General features: G+C 37.1%; 1 long non-coding RNA gene across 3 annotated transcripts in view; it reads left to right on the top strand.

Annotated features, from left to right (window-relative positions):
• LOC143435529 (uncharacterized) overlaps positions 1-20802 on the top strand; it is a 216852-nt gene extending 196050 nt beyond the window's left edge. For all 3 annotated transcript variants that reach the window (XR_013105906.1, XR_013105903.1, XR_013105904.1), the window contains one exon: positions 19961-20802. This is a non-coding gene — a long non-coding RNA (uncharacterized LOC143435529). The remainder of the gene's footprint in view (positions 1-19960) is intronic.
• Positions 20803-23896: the final 3094 nt, after the last annotated feature.

Here is a 23896-nt window from a genome sequence, read left to right as displayed (position 1 = left end):
GGTGGAAAAGGCCCAAGACAGGAAGGCATTCCTGACCACAGATAAAAGATGCAAGCCACCTAGGTGGGGCTATAGCAGGAAGAAGTAAAGATAGTTAATCTGAAATAGTTGATAAATGACAAGGTGGGACACAGTGACATGACATTAACCATTCAGGGTGGGTTTCTCTGGAATGTTTCACTATTCTTATGTTATGTATCCTTGGCAACCCCTCACCCCCTCCCCACTCCCCTGGTTTGTGGTTTTTCCCTTTAAAACTCTCCACAGACTGGATGTTGGGGTCGAACCCCACTCCTGTGCGAGTGCGTGGTGAGACCGCTGGCTGCAAGGTTTCTTCCCTAATAAACCTCTGCTGATTGCATCCAGGTATGGTTTCTTGTGATCTTTGGGTGGTCGTGATCTCCTGAGACTTGAGGAAGGGTCTCCCAAGTATGGGGGTCTTCAGATTCTTACTGGAAGTTCTATAAGAGAATCAGTCTCCTGTTCCTCTCCTATGTTTAGAAGTTGTCTTCAATGCCTAACATAAAAATGCAACTTCCAGTGTCTGCCTTCACATTTTCACATGGAGTTGTCTCCTGTGTATCTGAACCCTGTCTTCTCTCTGTGCATGTTTGCATCTGAATTTCCTTTTTCTTAAAAGACCCTCTTCCAGAAGAACTTCAACATAATTAGATTCCATCTGTAAAGAATTTGTATACAAATAAGATACCATCACAAGGTTCTGAGTGAACATAAAGTTTTAGAGGATGCTATTCTACCTAGTACAGTAGTTAGGCAAGTGACACAGACCCATCACCGATGTTCAGAGTCATGAACCTTGGCCTAAATGTGAGCCTAGAATATTTGATGCAATAATTGTGTTTGCAGCACACAAGGATAAAATCAATGGAGGAAGAAAAAAACAGTGAATTCCAAATATATTTAAAAGGATGAAAACAAAAACACCTATGAGGAATAAAGCATAAAATGGAATATAATATTCATATATCAACAATAGAGAGGTCTACAGGCCTATACACGCTGTCAGCATACCCAATCATGTCAGCTTTTCACTTTTGTTTCTTCTAAAAGAATTCTACCATTATATGAATCTCTCTCTCTCTCTCTCTCTCTCTCTCTCTCTCTCTCTCTCTCTCTCTCTCCTTTTGCCTGAGGGTAGCATTCAAGAAGTGCCAAAGAATTAAAGTCCCCCAGGAATAGCCTTCAGCAAAATGACTGATGGGAATTGGTGAGTAAGTACTTCAGATCCCTTTATCCTTGGTGAGATAATTATAAGGCATGTGTACTAAATCTTTCCTGAAATTTCTTCACAAGATTAAGCTCCAGTCACCCACAGACATAGCTAACTTAAAGCTTCTTTTATTGTTTGCTTTGTCTTTTTTGTGTACTTCCTGTGTTTCTTGCCCTTCACAAACAAAGCAGTTTGCTTAAATCATTGTCTCCTACTCTGCCTCAGAGGGAACTCAAATGAAGACAATATAACTAGCCAAAATTGATTGGGAGGAGAAGAAAGTGAGTAGGAAGTATTATATGTATCTAATTGCTTCATCTGTAATTGCTGGGAGTCCATGGAAATCATTTCAGCTTGCAAATGGAGTCATAGAAGCATAAGCATCGTTAAATAGAAATGGTAAACAAAACTGTAATATAATTAATTGAAACTGAGTAGTGGTGAAGTGAAGCAAAGAAAGGAAGTGGAAGAAGGAATATGCTCACTTTAGCCATGCTCAACTGCTTAAGAGATGGGATTTTAAAGGTATTATATGAGTTTATAGATAAAGAATTAAAATGGTAAATTAGAGCCTTTAGCAACTTTCTCCACCATAATGGTAATGTAAAAGCTGGTGAAAATGACCAGCTTTATCAGAAATCTGGAAACAAACGAAAGGCTTATGGCAACCCATAAAATAATTTTCTTTTTGGTGTGTGCATTACAGAAGGAGTGAATATTAGTTAATAAATTACTACCCTGTTCTAGCCAAAAAAAAAAAAAAAAAAAAAAAACCCACACACAATGGAATTTACCTTTATGTAGAGATGTCCAATGTGACCTCCCTTAAGAGTTAATTTAGTTGGGTTATGGAATATCGTCTTTCAGAATAGATCTTTAAGCCACACTAAAGAGACAGGAGGAATAACTAACCCCTCAATGAATAGTATGCTTTTTCTCCCCAGAATTTCTGCTCCCTATCAATTACTCTGATCCACAAGAGGCATTTTGGTCTGTCCACCTTTCTGATTCAACACCCCAAAAGACATAGACATAACTTTATCTTTTTTTTAATCTGTCTTTTTGTTTAGGATGCTGGCTGGAGCATAAGTATATTTTCCTCCTGGTATGTTCAGTTTTCTTTCTTTAAAGCTCCTCTCACTGCCACCTGACTGCTTGTCCACTATATGGCTGACCTTTATAGCAGGTTACCTTGAGGAAAATGGCTTTCATTCTTCTTTTCCATCTTCTTCAGGCAGCTTCCAAGATTTCCAAGCTTGCTTACCTTTGGAGTTTGTTTTTCCTTTTCACCTCTGATAAAGTTATTCTTGTGCTTCCTTTTGAGTCTGTTGTAGTAATTATTTAAAAACGGCTGCCAGACAAGCCGACTATCTAGTCTGCAGTGGCTCTGCTTAGCTCAGCCACATGGCCAGAGGCCATGTGCATGCTGCAGCTACAAACGGCCAGCTAGAAACACCAGCCCTGCCACCCATGAGATGCCAGCATGGGAGATGGCTCTGCCAATCTTCCACACTGTCTCGACAAGGCTGGGCAGTGCCTGGACCATCCTGCCAACCACACAGGCTCAGTACAGATGAGACTCTAATGCTTAGATTATCCAAAGGCTTTATATATATATATATATATATATATATATATATATATATATTTCAATAACAAGATCAATAACAAGATACCCTTACAATCAGAGGTGTAACTCAATACCCAACCTAGATATTCCAGCTACCTTTGACTGCTACAGTCAAGGGAACATCAGCCTCTGTGTTCTCCTCTCTCATTCTCCATCTCTCCCTTAGCTCCTCCTCTTCCCTTATTCCTCCTCTTTCTCTCCTTACTCCTCCCACCTTAGCTTCTCCTACAGTGTCCATTTCTTTTAAAAAGATATTATCTCACTGTGTATCCTTGACTGACCTGAAACTTGCTATAAAGACAAGGCTGACCTCAAACTCATAGAGATCTACCTGTCTCTGCCTCCTGAAAGTTTAAATTGAAGATGTGTGCTTTGTGTCTATTTTTAAATTTTTTTGTTAATGAGACTAAGAACCCTAAGAGGGGATGTTGATTTCTTTTGTAACTATGAAGATGGAACCCAATTCCTCATATGTGCCAGACATATTCTGCTATAGAGTTCTATCCCCAACCCATCATTTAATTTGTTTTGGAGGAGTCTATTTATTGTTATTGAGAAGCAATCTTGCTATACAGCCACATACTCTAGTCCTCTTTCTTCAGCTTCCTGAGATCTTCAATAGGTGTCTATCGCCATGTGTCAAATGTGAGGTCAGCCCAGGATGCATAACTAGACCATTTTGAACAAATCAAACCATAACAGTGTAAAGCCTCAAAACTTCAGGCAAGAATTGTAATTTGTGTCTTGTCTGCTGCATTCTTGGAAGCCCATATTTGCAAGCTGTCTATATTTACCTGATGTAAAGATTACCAAGTGTGAGAAGCCTTTTCCCTGGAGACATGTATCAAAATAAATTACAAACAATTGCTTAACTTCTTGGCAGTTTAAAGCAGTGTATATAAGTTGAATTAAATAACAGGCCAATCTAAAAAGGTTGAAAGGAAAATTTGAAGAATGAGATTCCTCAAAAAGCATAATATTATTTCTGGAAATTTAGAAGGCACACTACACGCTGGCAATGTATTCAGTAGAGTGCATGACAAGCATACACAAAGCCCTAGATTCAATGCCTAGCCCTTCATAAACTGGGCATAGTGATGCCTGTCTATAATCCCAGAGCAAAGAAGTCTTGCCTTGTGTAATTTCAGACTGTAGAGAAAAAGAAGGTTAGCTACATGCCTGAAGTGATTTGCAAACCTAGGGCTATATATAAGCTCAGGGAAAAACTGGGATGGCAAGTCCATAACTGCTCACCTCTGACTCATCTTGAGGCTTTATGGCAGGAAAGTTAGGTTATAGCACAACAGTAAAATGTTTCTCTAAGTAACAATTTGTATTGCAATACACATGTAGAACTTCTCAGCAAACACTAACACAGATTTATTGGCTCAACATCATCAAAAATATGTTTAATCAAGAAATTAAGCAAGAGTTCAGTGGTCTTACATGACATAAATGTAGATGTTGTAGTTAATTCTAGGTGTCAATTAGAGTGGATTAAAAACTACTTAGAAAACGGGCTGTGCATTGATTCTGAGAGTTTTTATGTTTATAAATTTTTCTTTTGTAGTGCTATAGATCAAATTGAGATCTTCAAATATGCTAAGTCAAGCACTTTATCATGGATCTACATCCTTAGCACTATTCAGAGAAGATAAAAACCCGTAAAGTCATCGATGAATGGATAGACAAAAGGGTCAGTGATACTGATATAATAACAATCAAAACAATTGTATACTCCTCCTATTGAACACTATTGAAAACATTATGTTAAATGACAGAATATACATTAATATTATAGTGACAAAATATTAATAGTTATATCAATGCTAAGAAGTGATATTATAGAGTTGTTCTAACTTTGACTGTGATGATGTTTGAACATACGTGGAAACATCAGCTATGTACTATAAATGAATGAATTATATGGCATATAAAGCATAGTCCATTAAAGCTATAATAAAGACATACAAAGACAGTCCTTAAGACTAAATGAAAATATAATTGATAGTAATTTAAATCCATGTGAAAATGTACGACAAAGAGTAAAAATTTAGCCATCAATATTTTCTTAGCACCATCATGCCTCTTGCCTAAGCTTCCTGAGGCTTGCTGTATATCAAACAGAATTATTAAGAGTCAGTCCATACCTAGATATTTTATAATAAATGTGTAGAACCACAAAGAGAAAAGTGTTAAATGAATCAAAGAGAAAACAAACTTACTTATGATAGACAGTACATTTTTGAGCTATGTATGGGGGTACATGCCTGTGATTCAGGAGGCTAAATCAGTAGGACTGCCATACGTTTGAAGAAGGCCTGGGCTACATGGGGATTCTCTGTCTCAAACAAACAAACAAATAAACAAACAAATAAACAAACCCACAAGAATGGACAAGTCAAAGACAGTAATATTTTTGTCTTGTTCTCAGATAAAAACTTTATTTTCAAAGAGTTGAGAGAAAAAATAATATATTAGAATTCTATGTTAAATTAAAGCATTCAAGTTCTATTATAACCAGGAAAATTTATTGTTCATCTAACTTTGCAGAAAGAGTGCCTGGATGTGCATTAGCAATAGTTTAAAAGGTACATATGGGGTACATAAAACAATAATGCTCAAAGAAATAGGCAAGAACAATAGTGGCTGTAAAGAATTCCACAATGTTAAGAGGAAAAGACTAGATTTGTATTGCTATCATTGGGATGTGACACCCAGATTTTGTGTGTTAGAAAAATAGTTCCCAGTTTCACATTGGTGGTAATTTTGAAGGTTAGGCCTTTAGAAGCATGCAAGATTAGGTAAGGTCATAAGGGATTGCAGTCCTATAATTGAAATGGTGGCTTTATAGAGAAAGGAACAGACACCCAATTTAGAAAGTTCACTGTGTATATCCTAAAATATAAGACTGTATATCTTAAGAGTCCCCAACAGTAAGAAGGTCCTTACTAGTGTAGCCCCTTCCCACATATTGGCCCTATAGAATTATGACATTAATAAGCTTTTAGTTTTGTTATTTAATTTCTTTTAAACTTTCATTTTATTTATTTATTCTTTGAGAATTTCATATATGTATACAATGCATTTAGATAATATCCAAACCTTACTCCTCTCTCTCATCTTTTGCAGACACCCTGAATTTACCTCCCAATGCAATATCCTTTATGTTTTTAATAACACATTGAGTACAGTTGGTGCTTCTATATGCAAATGGGTGTAAATTCATCCACTAGAGCATCAGCAACCTAACAGAGGCCACACTTCTGTAGAAAACTGACTTCATTTCCCAATAGAAATCAACTGTCACAACTCCTAAACTAAGGGTGGGATTGTGTGAACCTCTCTTTCATTTTTTGCCATATTAGCTGGCTTGATCTTGTGCAGATTTTACATTGGCTTGATCTTGTGCACAGGCAGCCACAGTTGCTATGAATTCATGAAAGCAATAGCCTTGTCATATCCAGAGGATGTTATTTCAAAGCAGTATTTCTTGACCTCTGGATCTTACAATATTTATGTTGCCTCTTCCACATTAATCTATAAGTCTTGGAGGAAGGGGTGATATGGATATTTTATTTTGGCCTGAGCACTTCACAGTCACTTATTCTGTATATTTGACTACTTATATCTGTGTTAACCTCTGTCTACTATAATTAGAAACGTTTGATGTGTTATGAGAACTATACTGCTTTATAGGTACAAAGATTAGTGTTGAGAAGGCTGTTTGATGCTGTGTCCATATAGCAAAATAACAATAATGGGTTTTTTCTTAAGAGAATATGACATCCATAACTATGGATACTTGACTAGGTTTACTGTACCAGGTGTGAATACCTGCTTGTGGAGTGAACTTTAAATCCAACCATAAAGCTGCTGGTTATACCTAAGAGTTTCAATCCATCATTACACCAATATGCCTATATCTTGCTAGACTAGTTGCTACTGTGGTTCTCAGATTATTAATTTAGGGTTTTCAGACAAGATTTCACTATGACCTCAACTTTACCATTCTTCTACCCGTAGCCTCCAGAATTCCACCATTACAAGAATACTTCAGTACACTTGGCAACTTTCACTTACTTTAAAAAATTTTTTTGTACTATTCAATTATAGAAACAAAACTACTAAAACAACATGTTGAAAACAGGAGATCATACTTGTCCTGGTGGCCCAGTCTTATAATCCTAATTACCTAGGAAGATAAGGCAAAAGAATTACAATTTCAAAGCCAGCCTAGGCAATTCACTGAGAGAACCTGTATCAAAATAAAAGATTGAGCTGAATGTGGCTGTAGCTCAGAAATGGTTCTTGCCTAGCGTGCACAAGTCCCTAAAACTGAAATGCACACATAAACATACATTCATAAAATAGTAAACAAATGGATAAAGAAAGAAGATAAAACCCCAAAGTATAAAGGAGAGTCTGATCATATTTTGTGTCTTACATTTGGATGAAGATGATATATATTTTTGTTTCATTTTGAACTATGTTAAAATTGGATTATGAAAGTATAAATAATAAATTATACAGTATTCATATTTTTATTAGTCAGATTGTAATACTGTTATAAGGCACTTAGCAGGGAAAGGGATAATCAAAGTCAGCTCACAGTCTGATCTGTATTTCACAGAACAGGAGGAGACACTACTAAGTATTGCTGGTATCTTAGGTCCTCATTTTAGGTTACTGTGGAATAATGATTTTATACATCCTAATCTACTGACTTGCTCTTAGGTGTCTAACAGGAGGTCAAGTTCAGTACCCTGTATATCAATGCCAAATTCACATTCTAAGTATCTGTTATCAAAATACAGTGAAAAGAAATGAATACCGGAAAATAGTCATAAAACAAACTTTGAGTGACTATAGACACATCCAGTACATTGCCTTTCTTGCCTGGGTTTGTCTGGTAGCAGCTGTTCTTATGGTGGACTTTATTGCTCTATAATCTCCCACTGGTCTTTCTTATGGCTGACTTAGTTAGCTGGCTGAGTGAATACTTCAATCAAGACCAAAACATAAGGGTATTGTGTGTAGAAATACAGCATTTTTTTCCGCCTCAAGGAAAAAAGGCGAAAATTTTTTTATCGGCTATTGCTTGCTTCTGCTCCAAATGAGTATGTAACTACCTTAACTACCCTGAGTTTCAAACACCATGAAAGGCTGGCATTCACTGTAAATTCCTTTTGGTAGACATGTTTGATGGTTTTATAATGAGATTAATTGCCTTGCTCTCGATACAGAAGGCACATTTAATCTCCTGAGCCTGGGACAGCTTTCCTGTCTGCCTTTTAAAAATGGTCCAAGACTCTAGAAGTTCAATGCTCAGGTTTACACAAATTGGAACTAAAATAAGAGTAACTCCCTGTCTATATTTTCCTGTTGGTTTTCACTCCCAGGATTTTGCCTAGTCTGCTGCTGAGAAAGTGTGAGCACCTCTCACATCACATTTAATTAATCTGGAATTAACCTTCTTATTAGCCAACAGATGGAGAAGGCCAGTGCCCATGTTTCAGCCTGTACACTCACACATGAGCTCTTTATGACCATGGTCAAGAACTAACATCTAGTTGACATGTAGAAAAGGAATAGAAGATGTTTGAATTGGAGTTGTCATAACCAAAAAATGTGCATACCAACAAGTGTAATTTTTAAAATTTAACTAGGAACCCACACTTGCAATGTAATTGGTTTTTTATATTTTTGATTAATCTGATATGTATGTGTCTTTATGGAGTATGGTGTGATTCAAAACATGTATACAAAATTATCTGAGTAGATGTGTGCTATTAGAATGTTCATGTTCTTATTGTTTCCTTTAGTTTGACATCTTCAACCTTTTCCAGTTTCATTTAGTTATTGTTAACTGGTCACTCCACTGAGGTATAATTGTAAATTGAAGAAAGCTAACTTTTTAAAAAATAACTTAATTCATGTTTCTCTTAGTTTCTCCTACTTTACATGACTAACCGACTAGGAATACCATACTAAAATCTTTACATATAGATTGGTTTACTCATGGCCAAGAGAACATACATATCTCTTGAAAGTTCATACCTACACACACTTGTAATCATAGCATTCCTAGGTTGAAACAGGATATTTATGGGTTTCCAGCCAGTTTGGGCTACATAGTGGGGCCTAAGAAGCTTGTGCCTATACTAATAGCTTAACAAGTTCCCATGATGAAAGTTCATTTTCCCCTCCTCATCTTGATCAGGTCTTATCTAACATGGCAGTGCTACTATTGCCTGCTCATGGTTGTAGGCACTTATTTTAAGGCAATCTCAGTCGTTTGATGAGTCCCAGTAAAACTTTGCTCCTAATTAATATCAATACCTCAGTTCTCTTTCCATTTATCTAGATTTTCAAAGTCTTACTGTCTAAATCCAAGAGAAAAAGAGCCAACAATGGTTTTCCATGTTATGCCTATATAGCAATTCTATGAGAGATATTTTGAAGCTCCTCTTGATATGTGTATGCCAAAGACCTGGTAGTTGCTTTTTATGCTTTTCCAATGAAGTGTGAAGTCCTTCTAATAGCTGTCAATAGCTCTTTATCCTCTGTATTTGTGAACACTAAGAAAGGACTTGAACAGTCTACCCCTATAACCATCACCAGCTTTCTCTCCTCATCACTACTTTAGCCCCATATCTGGCTATTTTGGTTAGAGATTGAACAGTTGTCATTGTGTCCCCAAATAATTTATGACATTAAATGTAGGTAGTAAAATGTTAGATCCATTTTAACATTTTAACATTCATACTAGTTTAATGAAACAGGAAATATATGTTCAGTGGTCCAATGTAAAAGCCTTAATTTTTACTTTGTGGAAGGCACATCATTAGATGTTTAGAATACATAGATTAGTAAAAGGAAGTCTTGGTTTCATCACTGTGTAGTGATGTTTAGAGGTAGAAATGACAAAAGGACAATACCTATCACTTGGAGAACGGATGTGACCAGAAGAGACTGACCCTGAGGCATTATATATCATAGGTATATCCTAGCTTCACTATGTTCTAACACTTAGCACAGACCTAGTGTTTAGTAAGTAAGCAAATAAATCTATTGCATTAAATTCAATCACCCTATTATTGTTAAGAAAAAAGGTTAGAGGTAATCTTCAAGAGTTTATTATACTATTATAAAATTATTAATAAAGAAAGAAGGGTATTGTGCTGGGCAGTGGTGGCGCACGCCTTTAATCCCAGCACTTGGGAGGCAGAGACAGGAGGATTTCTGAGTTGGAGGCCAGCCTGGTCTACCGAGTGAGTTCCAGGACAGCCAAGGCTATACAGAAAACCAAACCAAAAAAAAAAAAAAAAAAAAAAAGAAAGAAAGAAAGAAGGGTATTTATTTAAAGTGCTCCTAGATAGCTTTGCAAAGAGATGATTAGCTAAACTATTCCCCCTCCCAAAGCCCTTTAATTTTAAAGAAGGCATGGGGAATGATAACAAAGTAAATGTTTAATTAGAATATATTATACTTAGCATAGCAGTTTAGGTCAAGATTATAATTCAGAGGTTTTGGGATGTTTTATATACTACATGTAATCTTTATAGTATATTGTAGTCCCTTTTGGGTAATAATGCATATGGTCTATTTGTGCCCACTATACAGACATTGGCTTATAATTCTACTCATTTAAGGTCTTACAATGCTTGCAGTTGTATCTTTGTTTCTGTAACATGTTGCTGTTTATATTGTTAATTAATTCTATATATTTCCATAAAAATATGATCAAATTAGTATATTATTCCTTGATGAGGAAGTATAACTATTACTATCCTTCTATGTTTTGTCCCTAGAAACAAAAGACACAATATGGTAGTACACATTGGTGACTATCGATGTACTCAAGAATTCTTAGTTTTCAGAGTTATGTTGGAAATATCTTTTCTATCTGATTGTTGTTGTCTCTCTCTCTCTCTCTCTCTCTCTCTCTCTCTCTCTCTCTCTCTCTGAAATATACATACCCAAACAAATTGGTGCCTATGTGCTCAATAATGACTTCTTAATTTTCATATATGTATATATATATATATATATATATATATATATATATATATATATAGAGAGAGAGAGAGAGAGAGAGAGGTTGAGATCAAGCAAGAAAGACAAGAAGAGTGTGGGCAAAAGAGAGTGCATATCCAAAATAGCAAGACTATAAGGAAAGTGAGTACCTGGGGGGAGGGCAGATGATGTAGTCGGGAAGTTTAGAACATTAGGGGAGGTGAGCAGAGTATGTTGGGTATTAGCATGGACTCTGAACTGTGTACCAGTACTTGTAATACTGAGGGAGCCCGGAGGCCAACCTGTGCTTTAGTAATCTAATAGGTAGCACAAATAACGATTTGTCCCTTCTGCCAGTAAGAAGGAAAATGGTTCCTTTGGTAGAGGGGAACCAACTTCACAAGGTCCTGAGGAATGCTGACTTTGGTCTAATTTGTGACAATAGAATTGCTTTGGACCTGACAAAACACTTTTTAGGTCTTCATTGCCTTCTAAAGGCACCCTGACATGTAGTACTTCTATGAAACAACTGTGTAACTTTCTCTTGCTAATTAATTTTGTGCCAGTTTAGGTCTCCCTTTTGGCTGAAAAAGCCTAAGAGGGTAGCATTGGCATAGCACCAGCAATAAGTCATTCTGCAACTCTGGTAGATCAGGATAAATAGTAGAAGACTGTGTAACCCAAAACATGAAACCACAGACTGCCAAATTAAAAAAAAAATAAAAAGAAAAGAAAAAAAAAGATCAGGCATTCCATTACTGGCTGCTTGGTTTTGGTTGTTGCTATTGTTTATCAATTACAGCATTAAGCCCATTCTAATCTCTGCTCTTTCTAGAGCTACATTAAGATAATCATAGTCCTTGGGGAATAAAATTGGAAAAGCCAGAGCTTAACAAGAAATACTGAAAAATAGTGTCTACTGGACATGACAGTGTCATTACATTTATGAACTCATAGCAGTTACAGCTGCCTATGCAAGAATTATACCAGATCAAGCCAATTAACATTCCAGAATGGATGGATCCCTAGCTGAGAAGCTATTGGTAGTTGATGGCTGTTGTGGGAGCGGGACTCAGATGTATGTCTGTCTTCTCTTAGCTTGTCCATGATTTAATGGATATCCATATGAGTAGTACCAGTTGGACTCACTGGCTTATAAAGGAACAAAAATTAAAATAAAATAAGACAACAAAAGAAGATATGAAGTTTTGAGTGAGGACTTGGGGATTCTGGGAGAAATTGGACATTGAGAAATGTGAAGGGTGTATATAATCAAATTGACATTGTATACATGTAAGAAATTCTCTAAGAATAGGTAAATAATGTTTTATAAAATTCAGAATTACTACACTTCCTGAGAACATGCAAATCCCACTTGAACTCTGTGACTTCATGGTATCCATAGCAGCATCCAGTGGATAGTTTTCATGTCATGGGTTCATCTTTCTTAAAGATCTGATCATGTTTCACTCCCACTTCACTTACTCTGCCCATGTAAGACAATACTTAATTCTGTACTAGGAATTTTAAGAACATCCATGATACAATGTCAACTTTTGCTTCCAGCTTAAGTTACTTCCTCCTTGCTGTTCTCTTTTTTGGAAATATTGAGGTATCTGCCATATCAAAATACAATACTGTGCAAGAGAACTTTCACTGCAGTCATTGTGAGAATTAAATAATTCCTAAATTTAGAATTTTTGTGAAGTATTTACAACAGTAATACCTAGAGCCCTGTAAGTGCAGTGTTCCTATAATTATTGTATTCTTTTATTCAACTAACAGTTGCTTCGCTGGCAGATATTGGATTTTATAAAAATTTCTTAGGAATATTTGTAGAGATATTTACCAAGTATCTTTATTTGGTATATTTATTTACTTAGTATTTATTGCAACAGTGGAGTTCAAACATGGAGCCAGAGGCATGTTAGATAATACCTCACAATTGAGTGACATTTCCAGCTGAGCTGTCAATTGTCATGAGCCTGGCCATGTCATAGATTTATTTGTTACATCAGTGACTGTAAAGCAAGGCATTCAAGATCTTCCTTGAGTTAACTCAAGGTGGCTTCACTATGGTCCTGTAAATGAATCTTAAGTTATTGAATCTTAAGTTATTCTTTTAATCCAGAACAATTTTCACTGGGTTATGAATTTTCTATTGTTTGTTAGTTTCTTGTATCTAGTGTGGATGCATATTGAGGACAAAAGAACTGTGGGTACTGGCTTGTACTGCTCTTAGCCTTTTTTTAGTAAGTACTTTGTTTATTTACATTGCAAATGTTGCCCCTGGTCCCCCCTCCCCTTTGCCTCTGAGAAGATGCTCCCCTACCGACCTACCCTCACCTCACCCATCTCCAGCATCCTCCTTCTCTGAGGCATCAAGAAAAAAATGTATAGCCAATTTACATTACTATTTTGAGACTCTAAGATGTCACTTAGTTGGATGTTTGTTCTTATGACCTGTGTACTGCTCATGTAAAATCTCCCAATTCTGTTTTAGAGAAACTTCTATCTCCATGTTTTAGTCATTTTCCCTTTACTAAACAGACATTATAGATGACTTAGACACTATTTAGAAATGCACTTAGGACTGCTGAAAATACCGAAATACATTGAAATCATGTCAGCCATACCTATCCCTGTCATAATGTATTATGCCATATGTTAACAATCTCTTAAGGAAACAAAAGTAATTTTTTGATGTTCTTCCCTTGTGAAATGAGAGAGCAAAATAAATACTCCTTCTTTGTACTTTTCAAAAATAATTGGTTGGAAAAGAACAGGGTGAAAATTGTTTCTCACTCAAGGTCACTCTACTGCACATTAACACCACTGAGGCATGCTGGTGAATAACTCGGAACACGCCCTTCAGAAAAAGCTTAATTATATGCGAAAGTTAAAAGGGAGAACAGATGAATCCTCAGCATGGTTTTCCGAATATAAAAAGTGTAGTCCATGTTAATGGCAGCGCTTGTGTTCAAAGCTAGCCTTTTGAACTCATCTTATTATGTATCTAGTTTAAAAGGCTTGTATCCCTATTAATAATAAAATTTGGAAATGAAAAAGAAGCCATATAATGATGTAGGATTCATGCACAGGAAGTAATTATTTACCAGAAAAAAATGAATTCAGTGATATCACTTAAGGAAGGAAAAGGTGCTTTGCTTGTCCTTTCATCCAATTATAACTTATACTTGTGCTGAAAAGGGCTACCCCGTAGTTCAAGAGAGGTATAACATGATTGCCCATGCGACAACAAGTGCATTAACAGCAGCAACCAGAACAAATACACAAGTATGGTACATACAAGGGACAAGACATTAAGACCCGCAATAGAAATAACAGTGGAATATCATACCCTCTGTTTTACTCCCAGAGCTTTGCCCTGAAATTTTTGTGAGTCACTAGAGCAAGGAGTTATTGCAAGATGATGTGTCAAATAACAGAGAAAGAATAAGAATTGCTCCATAATCTGTTTCCTCCATCCCTTCAATCTTTGTTACTGTTCAAGATAACCAAAGGGAAGCATTGGCTTTGTAATTTCAACATTTTCTCCATTCTCATATGAAGGTAGCAAAGTTTCAAAATTCTCTTGCTAAAGCTAAAGACCATTCTATGAATCCTTACACGTAATTAAAATAAAACAATAATAAACCAAAACTGTACTTCAAGATATACGGGGGCGGGGGGAGGATGGGGAAAGAAAGGTAGGAAAGAAGGAAGAAAAGTCCTCCTGTAAGCCAGTAAGAAATAGATAAACGTCTAATTTTTAAGGACAAAATATGTAAAAGGCATTTTACAAGAGAAACTATAAAACTATCTGGTAAGGATATACTCATATTCACTAGTTATCAGAAGAAATACATTCAGAAGCACAGTGAGATTCACATTAACCAGAATATCTAAGTTAAAATGACAACAACAGCTGTAAAAATAAAGTTCTTAAAATATCATGTGTTGACTAATATGTATAAAAACGGGAAGTATCATATACTACTGGTGAGACTATACAATTGTTTCAGAAATCTACTTTTGAAAATAAGAATAGTTTTGTGTGTGTGTGTCCATACAAATGTTTGTGTACATGTGCATGTGTACATAAGCATAATCTTACAATTCAAGTTTTGCTGTTTATCATAATTTATCTATCCTGTTAAGAAACATCACTTACTCCCAGGTCATGCCTATAGTTTATAGAAACTCTACATCACAGTAGTGTAATTTACAATTCAGCCCTATTATCATTTCAGAATATCTATCTACATCTATCTATCTATCTATCTATCTATCTATCTATCTATCTATCATCTACCTATCTACATCTGTCTATCTATCTATCCATGTTTTGCCTGCACATATGTCTGTGTGCCATATGCATACAGTTCCCAATGAGGCCAGAATAGGACATCTGATACAATGGAACTAGATTTACAAAACATTTTAAGCCACCATGTGAATACTGGAAACTGAACCCAGGTCCTCTGCAATAATAGCAAGTTCTCTTAACCAACTAATCTGCTATCTCTCCAGTACATTGGAAGAGTATTTAAATACATTGTAGACTATTTTTTAAAATGTATAGATCTTGCCAGGTACTCTGCTATTTCTAATAATGAGGGGTTACCAATTTTAACTATGTTTATTAAGTATTTTCTTTATTGATAGTATGATTTTGGGGGATTATTGATTGAAGCTCCAAACCTGCAGGGCAAACATGCAGAAAGATTGGATCAAGAGGTTGTTAGAACATCATAGGTATAGCAGGTGATTATCTACCAACAAGAAAGTACAATGAGAACCACAAAGGCATAAGCTAAACTTTTGGTTAGCCCAACGTTCATTAAGAATTCCAGAAGCGTGGGAAAAGAAACAAAAGACCCCCAAGCTGTTGTGACTCTCTGAATTTAGTAAAGGCCTCTGATCTTTTAAAAAGACTTCTCACCCTCACCACTGATTAAACCAGTATAAAAAGTAATAGTTTTTTTGTTCGTTTGTTTGTTTTTCCTTTCTTTAAGATAGACCTTTTGACGAATTTAAATTCAACTGATTCTGGACTTGAATTGCACCTTCAAGATCTCTTCACAACAGCACAAGTTTAGTATTATAATTTTACTGACTATACTTCAAAAGGCCTCTGTATACCAGAAATGACCATTACCTTCTATTTACTCCCCAACTCCACTCTTGGAAGACAATCCCATATCTACTTCTCCCTTACTCTGGGCAAACAATTTTAGGAAGCGGAGATTGCAAGAGAGGTTCTCAGGATTCTTTCTCAAGAATTTTTCATACTGGTTTAGTTAGTTAGGCAGATGAGAAGTCTTTCAAAAGGACCATACCCTGCCCCTATAAAGGGTCACAGCCAGCTTTTTCTCTTGGCATACCCCTCAATTTCCTGTGGTAGAGAGGCTGCCACTCACTGTGTTAATAAACAGTTATATCTGTTGAAGGTCTGACTCTGGTCTTTTTCTGCCCTTCTGTCTCCTTGCACTGCCTCAGAAATTTATCATTGTTAAACAGAGAAACACGTTTATCATGGCGGTGGGATAGAGAAATTTCGAAGACACTGGGAATCATAACTCAAAGCCAAATACTCCAGAGATAGGAAGACTCTCCTGTGACATTCCTACAAGTCCGGGGCTTCAGTGAGACATGGTTAGGTCTCCTATGTCTTGGATTTGCTCCATCCCTGCACCTTCCTACAGGTGACCACCATATTTTAATCCTTAGAGACGGAACCTGTCATTTCTAGATGGGAACATAGCATGATTACTTTTCAAGAGAAGAGGTCTGATATCCTAGAGTCATGAGTCTCTTAATGGGACAGACCCCAAATCTAACAAGTGCCGATTTTTGGACAAGCCTTGTCAATTCAACAACTCTTTTAAGCAAATTTTGTGTTCTGTGGAATGTTTTAGATCAACAGGCATATGACAGGAAAGAATGCAGGCTCTTTTGAGCCATTGGGGTTCTGTTGCACTGTGTAACATAGACAAGGGTGTTGAGGAGACTGCTTTGTGATTTATATATTCATAAGAATATTAACTCTTTATGTCTTTGGTATCCTCAGAGAGAATTACAGTTCAGTAGTCTTTTAAGGTTTTAGGGTGATTTCTAAGAAGGCAATAAAGAAAAATCTAATTTCTGTGCCTGGAGTTCCTGAAGACAAAACTCCAGTCCCTTGAGAATTACATTTGTGGTTTTAACTTGCTGTGGGCTTATAATCATGATTGTCACACGTTCAAAATTGTTTTTGAGTGCTTATGCGTACAAATGTGCTTAGGGTCATTTTTGGCTATATGGGAGCAATTACTTTTGTGCCTATTCTATTCTTTTTAAAAATCCTCTCATATATTACAATCTGATTGTGGTTTTACCTCTCTCTACTCCTGCACCCCCACATCTCTCCTCTTCCCGAGAGCCATTAATCCCTCTCCATTTCCCCTCAAGAAAGAGCAGGCTTTCCTGGGATATCTGATGATCATGACGTAAGTTATAGTAAGACTAGACACATACCCTCATATCAATGCTGGCTGAGGCAATGGAATAGGAGTAAAAATGTCTACGAGAAGGCAAAAGTGTCAGAAAAATGCCCATTCCCACTGTTGGGAGTCTTACAAGATCACCAAGCTACACAAACATAACATATATGCAAAGGAACTAACTCAGACCCATATACAAGCTCCCTAATTGTCATTTCAGTCTCTGCGAGCTCCCATGAGCCCTGCTTAATTGCTTAGATGGGCCATATTCTTGTGGTGTCCTCAAGTCTCATGGCTCCTACAATCCATCCTTTCTCTACTTCCTGAACACTGTTCCATGTTTGGCTCTATGTCTCTATCCGCTCCCATCAGTTACTAAATGAAACCTCTCTGATGACACTGTGATGACCACAAGTGTAGGAGTATATTGGGCCAAAACGTGCTCTGCTCTTGTGGGTCCTGTGAATTGTTGTGGGTCCTGCAGGGCAGGGCCAAGGGGTTGGGGCCATGGCTCAGTGAGGCAGGGGCATGGGAATTTGACTGTGTTCACTCCAGGTCAGTGTCGGGTCAATGTTGGGCTGTGGGAAGCCACAGGACTTTGTTCCCTGGGTGGAGGGAACACAGTCTGGGGCCCCACAGGGGCTGGAGTTTTTGAGTTGGTGGTCTCTGGCCAGGAGGCAGCCAGGAACTGACTGGTCTCAGGCCCTTGGGGTCTCAGGCACCACTGAGAGGCCATGGAAAGGCCAAGATGGGGGATGGGGGATGGGGGAGGAGCGCATACTGGCTGAATCTTCCTGCTTGGTCAAGCAAGAGCTTGGAACCTGGGAACCTTTATTAGAGCAGGTGTTCAGCTCTGCTCCCAGGCCCAGGTTCTTTTCATTTAGCTTCAGCCCTCCACAAGTACTCCCACAGAGAGGTCTATGGCCAACAATCATGAGGAACAGGCCTCAAGCCCTAGAGAGATTTACATACTAATGAGCTACCTGAAGGCCAGAGGGTGGAGTCAATTAAGCATACTTCTCCAGCCCCTCCCCCCCCCCCCCATTTAACTCAAGGCTGCCCTGGGTTTTACTGGGGGTGCATCCAGATCCATCCACCATCAGCCATGACATTAAAGCCTGTAAAAACCCATGGACTTTCTCGTGTCATTGGGGCTGTGCCGTGAGGAACTGTGGAGCCACTGCAGCAGTGCCTAACTTCTCCCTGGAGGAATCCAGAGCGTTCCCAGCCAACTACCCACAGCCTGGTATGAAGAACTCTGCATTCTCCAGCCACAATTACCTACAATTCTTAGTTGCAGTGACTACTTGGCTTGGTCTCTGTGGCTGGAGTGTAAAGAAGTCATGGAGGGAGAATAGACTGCGGCTCTGTAGTTGAAGACCTTCTCCATGGTTTTCCATGGCGGGTCCCAAAGAAGAGAGATAGCCTAAGGTCTTAAGATATGATCTGAAGACATTTAGAAAATGGATGAAACTATATACCATATTTTCAGGGTGGGCCTGAGGTAAAATACCTTTTGCAAGGAGCAGGGTCTGAGAAAAAAAATGCTTAATTGGCTATGCCCTCTGGCCTTTAGGTATCTCGTGAATATGGAGATCTGTCTTCAGGCTCTGTGGTCTGTAGTCATGCCCTCTACCTGCTACTTGACGGATAACCAAAAACCTCTCTATGGGAGGGGCTGTAGCTATGTGAAAGGAGCCAGGAGCCCAGGAGCAAGGCTGAATTCCTAGGATCCCCCAGGGTCTCTAGGGTTCAAAGTCTGTTCTCAACCAGGTACCCAGCTTCCTCTCACAGCCCCACATGAGTACAGCATAGTATCATTAGGAACAATTACGTTGACTTTGGTGGGGCAGTTGTGTTTAGTTTTACCCTAGGTCTCTGGGCTATCAGCTTCTTGGTTTTGGCCACACAGGCAGTCAGGGGTGGGCTCCCTCTCTGTAGTATGGATCTAAAGTTGGTCCAGTCATTGACCACTCTCACAAGTTCTATGCCACCTTTACCCCAGCTAATCGTCCATGCAAAACAAATGGGAGATTTAAAGTTTTGTGACTGGGCTGATGTCCCAGTCCCACCAGTGGAAGCCTTGCCTGGTTACAGAAGATGGCGAGTTCATGCTCCATATCTCCAATTACTAGGAGTCTTCACAAGCATGACCCTCATAGATTCCAGAGAGTTCCATTGCACTTAGTTTCCTCATCACTTCCATGCCTCTCAATTCCAGTCCTCTCTCCTGGTACTCTCTCCCTCCATCCTTCCCCACAACCAGATCCCACCCCTACCTTCCCCTAGTCCACTCACAAAATTTATTTTATTCCCTTCCCAGAGAGATGCATCCATCCATTCTTGACCCCCTCCTTGTTACTTAGCCTCATTACATTTGTGGATTGTAGCAGGATTATTTTTTACTTCATAGCTAATATCCGTTTATAAACAAGGACATATGTTTTTCTTTGTGGGTCTGGGTTGCTTTATTTAGAATGATCTTTTCTATTTTCATCCAATTGCCTGAAAGTTTCATGATATCTTTTTTAACAGCTGAGTAATGCTCCATTGTGTAAATGTACCACATTCTTTTTATTCATTCTTCTGTTGTAGGACATCTATGCTGTTTCAGTTTCTGGCTATTACAAATAAAGCTGCTATGAACATAGTTGAGCAAGTGTCCTTGAGGTATGATGGAACATCCTTTGATATATGTTCTGGAGTAGTATAGCTGGGTCTTGAGGTAAGTTGTTTCCCATTTTTCTGATGAGCCACCATATTGTTTTCAAAAGTGGCTGTACAAGTTTACACTCACACCAGCAATGGAGGAGTGTTCTCATTTTGCCACATCCACACAAGCATAAGCTGTCACTTGTGTTTTTATCATAGCCATTCTGACAGGTATAAGGTGGACTCACAAAGTAGTTTTGATTTGCATTTCCTTGATGGCTAAGACTGTTGAAGATTTATTTATGTGTTTCTCATCCGTTTGAGATTCCTCTGTTGAGAATTCTTTATTTAGATCTGTATCCCATTTTTAATTGGATTATTTGTTTATGTCTAGTTTCTTGAGTTCTTGACATATTTTCAATATTAGCCCACTGTCAGTTGTGAAATTGGTGAAAAGCTTTTCCCATTCTGTAGGTGGCCATTTTTTTCTTTTGGCAGTGAACTAAGCCTTATAGGGCCTTTTCAGTTTTGTGAGGTATCATTTATTATTTGTTGATCTTAATGCCTGTGCTTTTGGTGTTCTGTTCAGGAGTTGTCTCCTGTATCAACACATTCAAGGTTCAAGGCTGTTTCCTACTTCTCTTCTATCGAGTTCACTGTATCTGGTATTACGTCGAGGTCTTTGATCCACTTGGGCTTTAGTTTTGTACAAGGTGATAATGATCTATTTGCATTCTTCTACATAAAGACATCCAGTTAGACTAGCAACATTTGTTGAAGGTTGTTGAAGGTGTTTTTTTTTTTTTTTTTTTTTTTTTTTTTACCCCATTGTATATTTCTGGATTCTTTATCAAGAATCAGGTGTCAATAGGTGTGTGTGTTTATATCTGATAATCAATTTGATTCCATTGACCACCCTTTTAGTCTTTATACCAGTGTCATGTGGTTTTTATTACCATAGCTCTATTGTACAGGTTGAAATCAAGGATGGTGATATGTCTTAAAATTCATTTATTGTTTAGGATTGTTTTAGCTATCCTGAGTTTTTTGGTTTCCATATGAAGTTGAGTACTGTTCTTTCAAGGTCTGTAAATAATTTCTACTGATTCATGAGCATGGGAGATCTTTCCATCTTCTGGTATCTTTTTCAATTTCTTTTTTCAAGGACTTTGTTTTTGTCATACAAGTGTTTCACTTTCTTTGTTAAAGTAATCTCAAGATATGTTATATTGTTTGTGACTATTGTGAATGGTGCTGTTTCTCTGAATTGTTTCTCAGCTTGTTTGTTATTTGCATATGTGAGGACTATTTATTTATTTATGTATTTATTTATGTATGTATTTATTTATTTATTTATTGTCAATCCTGTATCCAACCACTTTGCTGAAATGTTTTTATAATCTGTCTGAGTTCCCTGGTAGAATTTTTGGGATTGCTTATGTATACTATCAGCAAATAATGCTATTTTGACTTCTTTTCTAATTCGTATCTCTTTGATCTCCTTGAGCTATGGTAATCAAAACCATATGAGATTGCTCTAGCTAGGACTTCAAGTACTATATTGAATAAATATGGAGAGAGTGGACAGCCTTTTCTTTGTCCTAATTTTAGTGGAATTGCTTTGAGTTTTTCTCCATTTAATTTGATGATGGTTATAGGCTTGTTGTAAATTACCTTTATTAGGTTTAGGTATGACCTTTGTATCCCTGATCTCTCCAAGACTTTTATCATGAAGTGGTGTTGAATTTTGTCAAAGACTTTTTCACCATCTAAAAAGATGATCATGTATTTTTTTCTGTTTGTTTATATGGTGGATTTCAATAACAGATTTTTTTGCATGTTGAACAATCCCTGCATCTCTGGGATAATGCCTACTTGATCATGGTGGATGATCTTTTTGATGTATGCTTAGATTCAATTTGAAAATATTTCATTGAGTATTTTTTACATCAATGTTTATGAGGGAAATTGGTTTGTAATTTTCTTTGTTGGATTTTTGTGCGGTTTGGATATCAGGGTGACGTGACCTCATAAACTGAATTTGGCAAATGTTCCTTCTCTTTTTATTTTGCAGAATAATTTAAAGAGTATTGGAATTATCTCTTTTTTGAAAGTATGGTAGAATTCTGTGCTCAAACAGTCTGGTCCTGGTTTTTTGTTGTTGTTGTTGTTGTTGTTGTTGTTGCTGTTTTTTGTTTTTTGGGTTTTTTTTTTTTTTTTGGTTGTTATTGTAGAGTTTTAATGAAGGCTTCTGGTTTTTTTATGGGTCTATTTAAATTGTTTATATGATCTTGATTTAACTTCAATAAGTGGCATGTGTGGAGAAAATTGCCCAGTTCTTTTAGATTCTCCAGTTTTGTGGAGGGCAGGTTTTAAAAGTATGGCCTAATGATTCTTTGGGTTTCCTCTTTGTTGTTATTTCCCTATTTTAATTTCTTATTGTGTTATTTTGAATATTCTCTCTCTTCCTTTAAGTTAGTTTGGCCAAGGCTTTGCCTATCTTTTTGATTTTCTCAAAGAACCAGCTCTTGGTTTTTTGATTCTTTGTATTATTTATTCTCTTTGTTTCTATTATATTGATTTCAGCCCTCAGTTTGATTATTTCCCATCATCTGCTTTCCTTGGGTGTTCTTGCTTTTTTGTTGTTGTTTGCTTGTTTTGTTTTTGTTCCTGCTCTCAAACTCTCAGGTGTGCTGCTAAGTTGCTAATATGAGATCTCTGCAGCCTATTTATAAAGGCACTAAGTGCTATGAACTTTCCTCTTAACACAGCGTTCATTTGGGTCCCATAAGTTTGAGTATTCAATTTACACATTTTATTGAACTCTAGAAAATCTTTAATTTCTTTCTTTACTTCTGCTTTGACACAGTAGTTGTTCAGTAGAGAGTTATCCAGTTTCCATGAGTTTGTAGCCTTTGTGTTGTTTCTTTTGTTGTTGAGATCTAACTTTAATCCATGGTGGTCTGATAGGATAAAGGAGATTATTTCAATTTTTGTGTATTTGTTAAGACTTCCTTTATGACTAAGTATCTGGTCAGTTTTGGAGAAAGTTCTGTAATGTACTGTGAAGAAACACACACACACACACACACACACACACACACACACACACACACATATATATATATATATATGAAATGTTCTGTAGATATCTGCTAGGTCCATTTGACTCATAATGTCTGTCAACTTCAATATTTCTCTGTTTTCATTCAGATGACCTCTCCTTTTTCTGAGAGTAAGATATTGAAGTCTCCCACTATCAATATGTGGGGATCAATGTATGGTTTAAATTTTAGTAAAATTTCTTTTACCACTTTGCTTCTTAGGTCCATTTGCTGGTAAAATCTTTTTCTAACCCTTTACTCTTAGTTAATGTCTATCTCTGATATAAAGATGTGTTTCTTGTATGCATCATGAGGACGGACCTGGTTTCTCTATCCATTCTGTTAGTCTGTGTCTTTTTATTGGGAATTGAGTCCATTGATACTGAGAGATATTAATGAACAATGATTATTTATTATTCTTATTTTGTTGTTGTTCTTTTTGTTGTTGCTTTCATTGTTGTTGTTGGTGGTGGTGATATGTACATTTCCTGCCTTCTCATTTTGTTGGTATGAGATTATTTACTGTGTTTTGATGTGTTTAGTTAACCTCCCTGGGTTGGAATTTTCTTTCTATTATCTTATGTAGGGATGAATTTGTAGATAAATATTGTTTGAATTTGACTTTATGATGAAATATCTTCTTTTTTCATTTATGGTGATTGAAAGATTTGCTGAGTATAGTAGTATGCACTGGCATGTCTGTTCCCTTAAGTCCAAAGTACATGTGTCTAGGCCTTCCATTCTATTAGTATCTCCATTGAGAATTTGAGTGTAA

This window comes from Arvicanthis niloticus, chromosome X, assembly GCF_011762505.2.
Source record: "Arvicanthis niloticus isolate mArvNil1 chromosome X, mArvNil1.pat.X, whole genome shotgun sequence".
Lineage (NCBI taxonomy): Eukaryota > Metazoa > Chordata > Mammalia > Rodentia > Muridae > Arvicanthis > Arvicanthis niloticus.
Note: the sequence above shows the minus strand (reverse complement) of the source record. Positions and strands in the feature narration are given on the sequence as shown.